The sequence below is a fragment of the Octodon degus genome, unplaced genomic scaffold (assembly GCF_000260255.1).
Source record: "Octodon degus isolate 3935 unplaced genomic scaffold, OctDeg1.0 scaffold00051, whole genome shotgun sequence".
Taxonomy (NCBI): Eukaryota; Metazoa; Chordata; class Mammalia; order Rodentia; family Octodontidae; genus Octodon; species Octodon degus.
The window spans coordinates 1,104,843-1,112,561 of record NW_004524627.1 but is presented as its reverse complement, the minus strand read 5'-3'; the positions used below and the strand labels follow the sequence as shown (position 1 = coordinate 1,112,561).

At 36.1% G+C, this 7,719-nt stretch overlaps 1 pseudogene; it reads left to right on the top strand.

Moving 5' to 3' along the window:
• Positions 1 to 7,208, top strand: part of LOC101580085 — a 20,246-nt pseudogene extending 13,038 nt beyond the window's left edge.
• The last annotated feature ends 511 nt before the right edge of the window (positions 7,209 to 7,719 follow it).

The window sequence follows — 7,719 nt, the reverse complement described above, 5'->3', positions numbered from 1 at the left end:
AGGAAGGAAGGAAGGAAGGAAGGAAGGAAGGAAGAAAGGAAGGAAGGAAGGAAGGGAGAGAAGGAGGAAGAAGGCGAAGCGAGGTCTTATTTGTACACTTGGAGGTTGCATACCACGTGAAACCTCTCCTCATGATCTACGTGGCCTGATTCAGGCACCTAGCTTTCTTGAGACCAGCCTACTCATGTGACTGGCTGCTGGTGCTCTGTGTTCTTCAAGCTGCCAGATTCAGAGTCAGCTGCTCTCCATAGTTAGCAATATTTTATTATATACAATGCTGGAATTTGTTGAGACAGTAGGTTTAACAAATTCTTGTCACATACATAAGTACACACACACACACACACACACACACACACGAAAATGACAACTGTCCAGAGTGATACAATGTGAACTGCATTTAATTATGATTATTTTTCACAGTGTGTAGGCATACCAATTCAATTAATTATATGCATTAAATGTATACAATATTTAATTGATAAATATTCCTCAATTAAAAAAGGCAACGAGGGTGCATTATATACGCATTTTCTCCTCAAGTGACTCAGATAAATTCTTCCGGTGTTTGCTTTTCTGATAGTAGAGTATCTACGTATTTCCTCATGACTTTAGCTTATGGTCATGTTAGAATCTATTGATTTTGTGCACAGGCCCAGTTTATTCTCCATATAGATGAAAAAGTAGTAGAGACTTTATTATAAAGTAAGAAGAGAAGTTCAAAATAAAGCTAAGACTGAATTTCTGATTATAAATGTGGGTACAATTTCAGATATTAAATTTCATTTAGAAAGCCAACAAACAGCCAAATTTCTCATGCCCAGTTTTCTTCGTTTTGACTTCAGAGATTGAAACAGCCTGAGCTTCCCCCCAAAATAATCAAAGCAAGTAAAGGGTAAAGTCAGTGGTGTGATTACACAAAGGCAATTACATATTCAAGTGCTGGATATAATTACAATGATGAGTTTGCCTATGTTACTGAATTGAATTTGTTTGAAAATGAATCACTATTGCCTAGCAAATTTTCAGCTTAATTTTTTTCTTGAATTACTAGAGAAATATTGAAATACTTATTTAACAATTATTTTTACTATTATCATTTTAGTCATCTCTATATTCTTCAACTCACAGTTCTTTGATTATAAAAACTATGAGTGACTCATTCTACAATAACAACATAGAGTTCTATGTATTATGAAACCTAACAAATAGTTAAAAATGATTACAAGCCAGAATATTGTGATTTTTATTATTTTGGAAAGCTTTAGATATTATTGTATTTTATGGAATAAACAGATTAAATATACAGAGTATAGAAAACAGTGTTCGAAAAGGATAATTATAAATTTGTGCTATTATTTGGTGCTTCACAAAGTAGGATAGCAGTGTTTTATTGATATGTTTTTAAAAAATAGTATTTCAAATGTGTTTCTGAAAGTTGATATGACATGAGCATTCATGAGGAATTTAAATGAAGGATCTATGTGGTTGTGATCTCCAACATTACTTACCTTGATTCCGAAGGTGCTGAGAAATGTGTTTCTTTCAAAAGTCTGTTAAGAAAACAACTTATAAGAGTCCAATTTTTCCATTCACATCTGAACAAGTTTTAAGTAGTACACTAGGCTCATTCATGAAACGTACATGCTAGAAAAATCAGGGAAGCTTAAATTAAGAGCTATGATCCTTTTCTAACATTTCACCTTGCTCTCAGTTCTACTTTCACTCAAAAATTTGAAATATTTCTTGGAACTATTCCAGCTGTCATTTGTATCATATCTATGTTAGAAAACAGCAGTGGTAAAGACAGCACTGTAACACTGACATACAAGTGTGACAAAAAATAGGATGAGTGTGTACATTTTAAAAAATTACTACAGTAAAAGCACATTACTATCAATGGCCCTTAAGATACTCCTTCTCCATTGCAACATGCATATGCCAGTATTCTTGATACTTTATAAGACAGTTCTATCTGTCTTTTTAAAGTGTGACTTTAGTTGGGCTGTAGTGACTGCTTCAGTGTCCTTAATCTATTGAAAATGTTTACATTTCATTGTCATTTTGTCTTTAGGAAAGAGGCAGAAGTTGCACAGTGCCAGGTCTGTAAATAAGGTGGGAGAGGACACGCCATATGTTTTTAAGAGCCTGACTCTCCGTTGAATAGCGCTGAGCAGCCACCTTCACCGTACTTTGATCAGGCCACGTGCACACACAGAGGACTGAGATCCATCTCAGGAACTGGCAAGCGTGATGGGATAAGTATGTTAGAATCCAGGCAGATGATTTTAAAGGAGATTAATTTCCAGGTATTTTTTTACTGTAAAAATTAGTTTTAAAATTGGAACATTTACCATAACTGTTATTTACCATAGTTTTGATATGTATATAAATCTACACACACACATGTATAGTTCTGAAGCTTTTCTATAGATACTTTTGCATTTACTTAGATGGAAATTAAAATACTTTCAAAAGTTAGGATGAAGAATTATTACTCCATATGCTAAAATCTATGGATATCAGCAGTGATATCAACTTCATTTCTCTGAAGCAGGATTCAAGAATGATTAAATGTGTCCAAATTCAGTTATCTTTACTTCTCAGAAACTTATCCCTTAAATTTTATTCACATTGTAGAAGCAAAAGCTGTGTCCTTGTTTCTGCATCAAGGTATTGAGGAAATAACTAGTGCTTTCTTTCTCAATCCCAAATACTGATAAATACCTTTCAGTTTATCTACCAAAAAAGCCAGGCAAAGTCCTTGTGTACTTATCTATTTGCTGATAAGATATAAGTGACATTAGTTTTGATTTGCTTTTGCAGCCTTCAACCTGCTATTTGTTAAGCATACAAAAGCGTTAGGTTGAAAAGACTCTAATATTTTTCTGATTCAATACAGCTACTTACCAGTTACCATTATAAGTGAAAGTATGGCTAATTAGGACAGGTTTTAGAAACTTGCCAGGGAGTTTTCTGTCCTAGGAGTGTCTGTGATTAAGTGGTAGAAAAAGCACTGTAGACATTGCAACAGCAGAGAAGGCATTAGCTGCTTCTCACACTGCCAGTATTCCTCTAATGACCTACGAATATTTCACCAATGGGATGCTTTATGCAGTTGGGACACAACCAAAGTATTCAATAGGACACTTGGATGATAGGTAGTTATTTGCCATAAACGTCAGAAGCCAAGTGGTTATTGTAAACATACAGTGATAATACATAAAAACTGAGAGGTACAAATGTCTGCTCAGTTGCTAGGATCAGCTTCTTTTTCGACCCAGTACTAGGAATTGAATCAAAGTCACGACCCTGAGCTATTTCCTCAGATCCTCTCCCCACTATTATTCATTCTGAGATAGGGTCTTTCTAAGTTATGCAGGCTGTGGCAGGAGAAACATTAATTTCGATCCTAAATTTTCCCTTCCCACCTCACCCTCTTAAAGTGCGGAGATTACATGAGTGAATCTACATACCTGCCTCAGGATCAGTTTCTTATCCATCCTTCGCCTAAGTTTCAGTACTGAAAATGTCACTTGCTACCTAGGAAGTCAGGTTGCTGTCCATTTCTGCCTTTTTTCTTTTTTATTTATGTATTCAGTACAGGATCTACAAGGCCTCATTACACAGAGTGCACTCGTAGTGATCCTCCTGTTTTCAGCCTCCCCAGGCCCAGTCTCATCTGCCATTTCAGTGCAGTTGAGGGGCGGGGCTGGCACAGCACATGGGGGATCAAACCCTGGTCCCTGTGCTCTGTCTAAGCAGGCACTTTAATCTGCTGAGCTATCTGGTTGGCTTATTTCTGCCTTAAATTCACTTTTTTTTGTACTACTTCTTTTTATGAAATTTAATTAATGAAACATGAAAGTGGAAAATATTCTTTTGTAATTCATATAATCTACATGTAACACCATCGAACTTCTTTTAGTCAATTGTAGATGACTTTTGTCATCCTTACTCGGCAGCTGGTAGGGATTTATACCTGGATGTTGAAACAATGCCAAAGGAACTAGAAATGCACTTATTCCTTTTCTCTGTTGGTTATGTTACCTCCTGTGAACATGATGAATAGCATAAGGAAACATCCAAATAGAGATGCCTTGAGCAAAGCCACAAGGAACATGTTGATTTCAAAGTAATATTAAAACATCTATATGGGAGATATAGTGTTACATGCTTTAAACACCATTTATTCTCCTCATAAGATGTAAATTATATTTTATAGACAACTTGACTAGGATTATGTAGTTCTTAGCAGAGATCCAAAATGAAATAATCTAGTCCAGAGCCAGCATTCCTAACTGCAACAGTACGTTTTATGTCCACCACTATGGGCCCTGCTAATACTGTTAAACTCCATACAACTCAAAATACCAAATATTAGAATTTCTTTTATTCTAAAGTATTCTGCTAAGGAAAACATAGATGAAATTGGCCCCCAGCTGCAGCATTCTGATATAATTGTATTTAGAGATTCCCGTTTCACTTATGTTACAACATTGTGCTTGTGGCGAGCTCGGCGAGGCCAGCTGCCCTTCACTACCTGCTTTCAGAGGCTGCGTCAGCCTTGTGTCTGCTCAGTACCAGGGAAAGTGTCTAATTATAAGTTCAAATGATACTGACATGATTATTGTTATTATTTATGTGTAATAAAACTTCAGATTTATAGAACCTGGGAAAATAAACTAGAACCATCGGTCTTCATTCCCCACTGAGTATCTGGGCATAAAGTAGAACACTGATTTCTTCATATGATTTTTGTATCACTTTCAAGGTAACTCCCCGCTGCAGCTTCAGGAAGCTTGCCTTGCTCTGTGTGATTCAGTAAACCAGGATAACGGGTCCTCGTGTTGGTGTCAAGCTGAAAGTTGCTTTTTTCCCTTCGGTACTAGATATGGGGCAAGAAAGGTCTAAGTTCTGTCACAAGAACAAAGGAGTAACCACAGTTGAGTCAATAGACATTTACTGTTTGTTTTCTTCAAGACAATTTTCCAGGTTTCAAGAGACATAACATCTACAAAATAAAACTAGGGTCTCAAAGAATAACACATTTACTGTAAACTAGAAAATAAGCCTATAAGTAATAAACATAGCTCATTTTAATTAGCATTTATGGTACCCTTCTAAATACAGCTGTTCCAAATGCAGCATCACCTCTACTGGATAAAGAGATTGTCCAACTCTCCTAAGGATTGTAGCCAATAAGTTCTTTTTTAAAATTTTTATTTGGGATATTCCATAAGTGCATTTCTCAAGAAAACAGGCTCGGTGGCAGAAGTCTAGAAGAAATCATTTGACAGTGGCACGTTTGCAGGTTCCCAGTAATGGACCTCTCATGAGCATTTATTAATAATCAGAGATTTCCCACATCTTTTCAAGGACACACTTGCTTCTCTAAGTAAAGACTTCATGCTTGCTCACAATACACTTTTGTAAAGTAAATCTAAAGATGAGGATGATTTTTAAAGATTTTTCTAAAGATGTAGCATCTTTAGCAAATTTCATTTTTTTTTCCATTTGGGAAAATTAAATCTCAAATCAGTTCCTTTATTTTGAAAATTACTTTTTTCCTATTTTGATTTTTCTTATATGTTATCCTTTCTTTTTTTTTCTTTTTCATTCTTTTTTTTAAGAATATCAAGCTTTTCTTACCAATAAGCCCTTTCTTCCTCCTGTCAGGATTTCCTTGGATTCATTATCTGACAGGTAAACTCAAAAGATCCTTTCGCCAAAGGACTTCCCTCAAACCTAAAATAAATAACATTAAAAGCAACTATTTTCAGTTATACTACCTCCCCCCTTTTGCTTTTCTTCAACTACTGCACAGTGGATAAAATGGCCATTTAAAAGAATTTTGGATTCCTGCCATCAGAATTGAAGTGCATGAACTTAGAAGCACGTGCATTAGCATTTGGGGTTGCCAAATACAACAGGGTAAGTGGTTTAAACAACACTGTCAAATCTTCCTAACGATTGGTGATTCAACATCAAAGTAATAATAAATACCATTGGTGTTTTCTGAGTGAGGTGAAGGAGAACTATTCCATGGGTCCACCTTACCTTTGGTATTCTCGGGAGTTCCCAGGGCTGTAAATACCATTCTCCGATCTTTGACTTCGGGTTAACAAGCCATTCTTGCTGTGTGTGCAACTATCGCCTTTGGCAAAGATATTGATCATAATGGATTAGGGTCATAAAAGCCCCAATATAACTTCATTTCCGCTTGACATAGTCCATGTGTAATTAATTAGTCTGCAAAAAAGTTCACACTGCAAGGTTCTAGAGACTAGGAATCAACATATGGATCTTTGGATGACAATTAAATTTGTAAAACCACATATGTATCAAAATTGTATGATTTCACTAAAAGCTATAGATAAAAGAAATTGTTGTAAGATGAGAATTTCAAATGTTCTTTTGTCAGCTTCAAATGACAGCATACTATTTGAAATGTGTTGCCAAGTCAGGTTTTACATTATATCTATTTGGTGCCAAATTATCTTCAATAGCATACGTGCAACTACTATTTTCCTTTTATTATTCACAAATACTATAGTGCTCTTACTTTATTGTTCACTGTAAAACTTTTAAAAATAATGCACTTGTGTAAAACCAAAGCTCTCCAGTGCTGAACACTATGCAGCTGCCTTGTATAAGCATCAGTAGGAGCAGAAAGATAGCTATAGACAGCAGTATCTCCAGGGACAAGTTTGAATATCTTTTTATTTTTGACGCCACCTTTGAGATCCGTGACACAGAAGCATGCAGTTCATGGGAATGTCCTTTGGCCTAGAGTCAGGTCTATGGTCTCTGCAGGACCTGAAACTTGCTAACTCACTGGCACCAAAGGCTTTAGAAAGTCGTATCACAGATACCGCCACAGGACCTTGTTGGTTAAATCAGGGACTGCTTTTGAACTCTGCCCGTTCAGCCTCAAATTTAGACTTGACCTCTGGTGCCAGCTTACCCCAGTCCAGTATAAACCAAGGGTTATGCTTGGATGCTGAAGTGGCATTAACATTCGGGCAACTCCTTGCTGCAGTCAGCAGGCCAGCAGGGTGGCCTCTCACTGCTCTGAATCCTGAGATGAGACCCCCTTGCTCATTCAGGAAAAAGATGAAAGGCAGATTCCTCCTCTCCAGAATAGAGACAGAAGAAAAGTCACATTAAAAAAAAAAGAGCGTAATTATGCAGGAAGTTCACACTGACATTTACTGAAGCTTTGGAAAATAAACACAACTAAACTTTAAACTTGATTTAAATTCTAGCAGAGAGACAAGTGAGGCTCAGTGATTATTCAAGGACATATACCATTTTATCATCTTAGTGAAATAACTATTAAGCCCATATTTTCCATATTGGGTGGTTTCTTTGGTGTACATTGCTCTCAGTAGTAAGTCTTCTTTGACATCTTAAGAAAGCTATAGAGATTTCTTATCCCTCTTCCTTTCCTTTTCTCTTTTTTTGTTTTCTCTTTACTATTTTCCTCAATGAATATGTATTAAACAGTTGTTCACTATTACACACTCTTCTAGGTGTTCTAGAAGAAAATTATTGCCCTCGTGGAAATTTCATTTTAATGAGGTAGACAAAAACAAATGTACAAATATGTATAACTATCCTTACACTTACAATAATTGCCAAGAGGAAATGCTACAGGAATGAGGTATGGAGGATGTTCAACTACAAGGGCTAAATTTTGGATAAAATGATAAAATG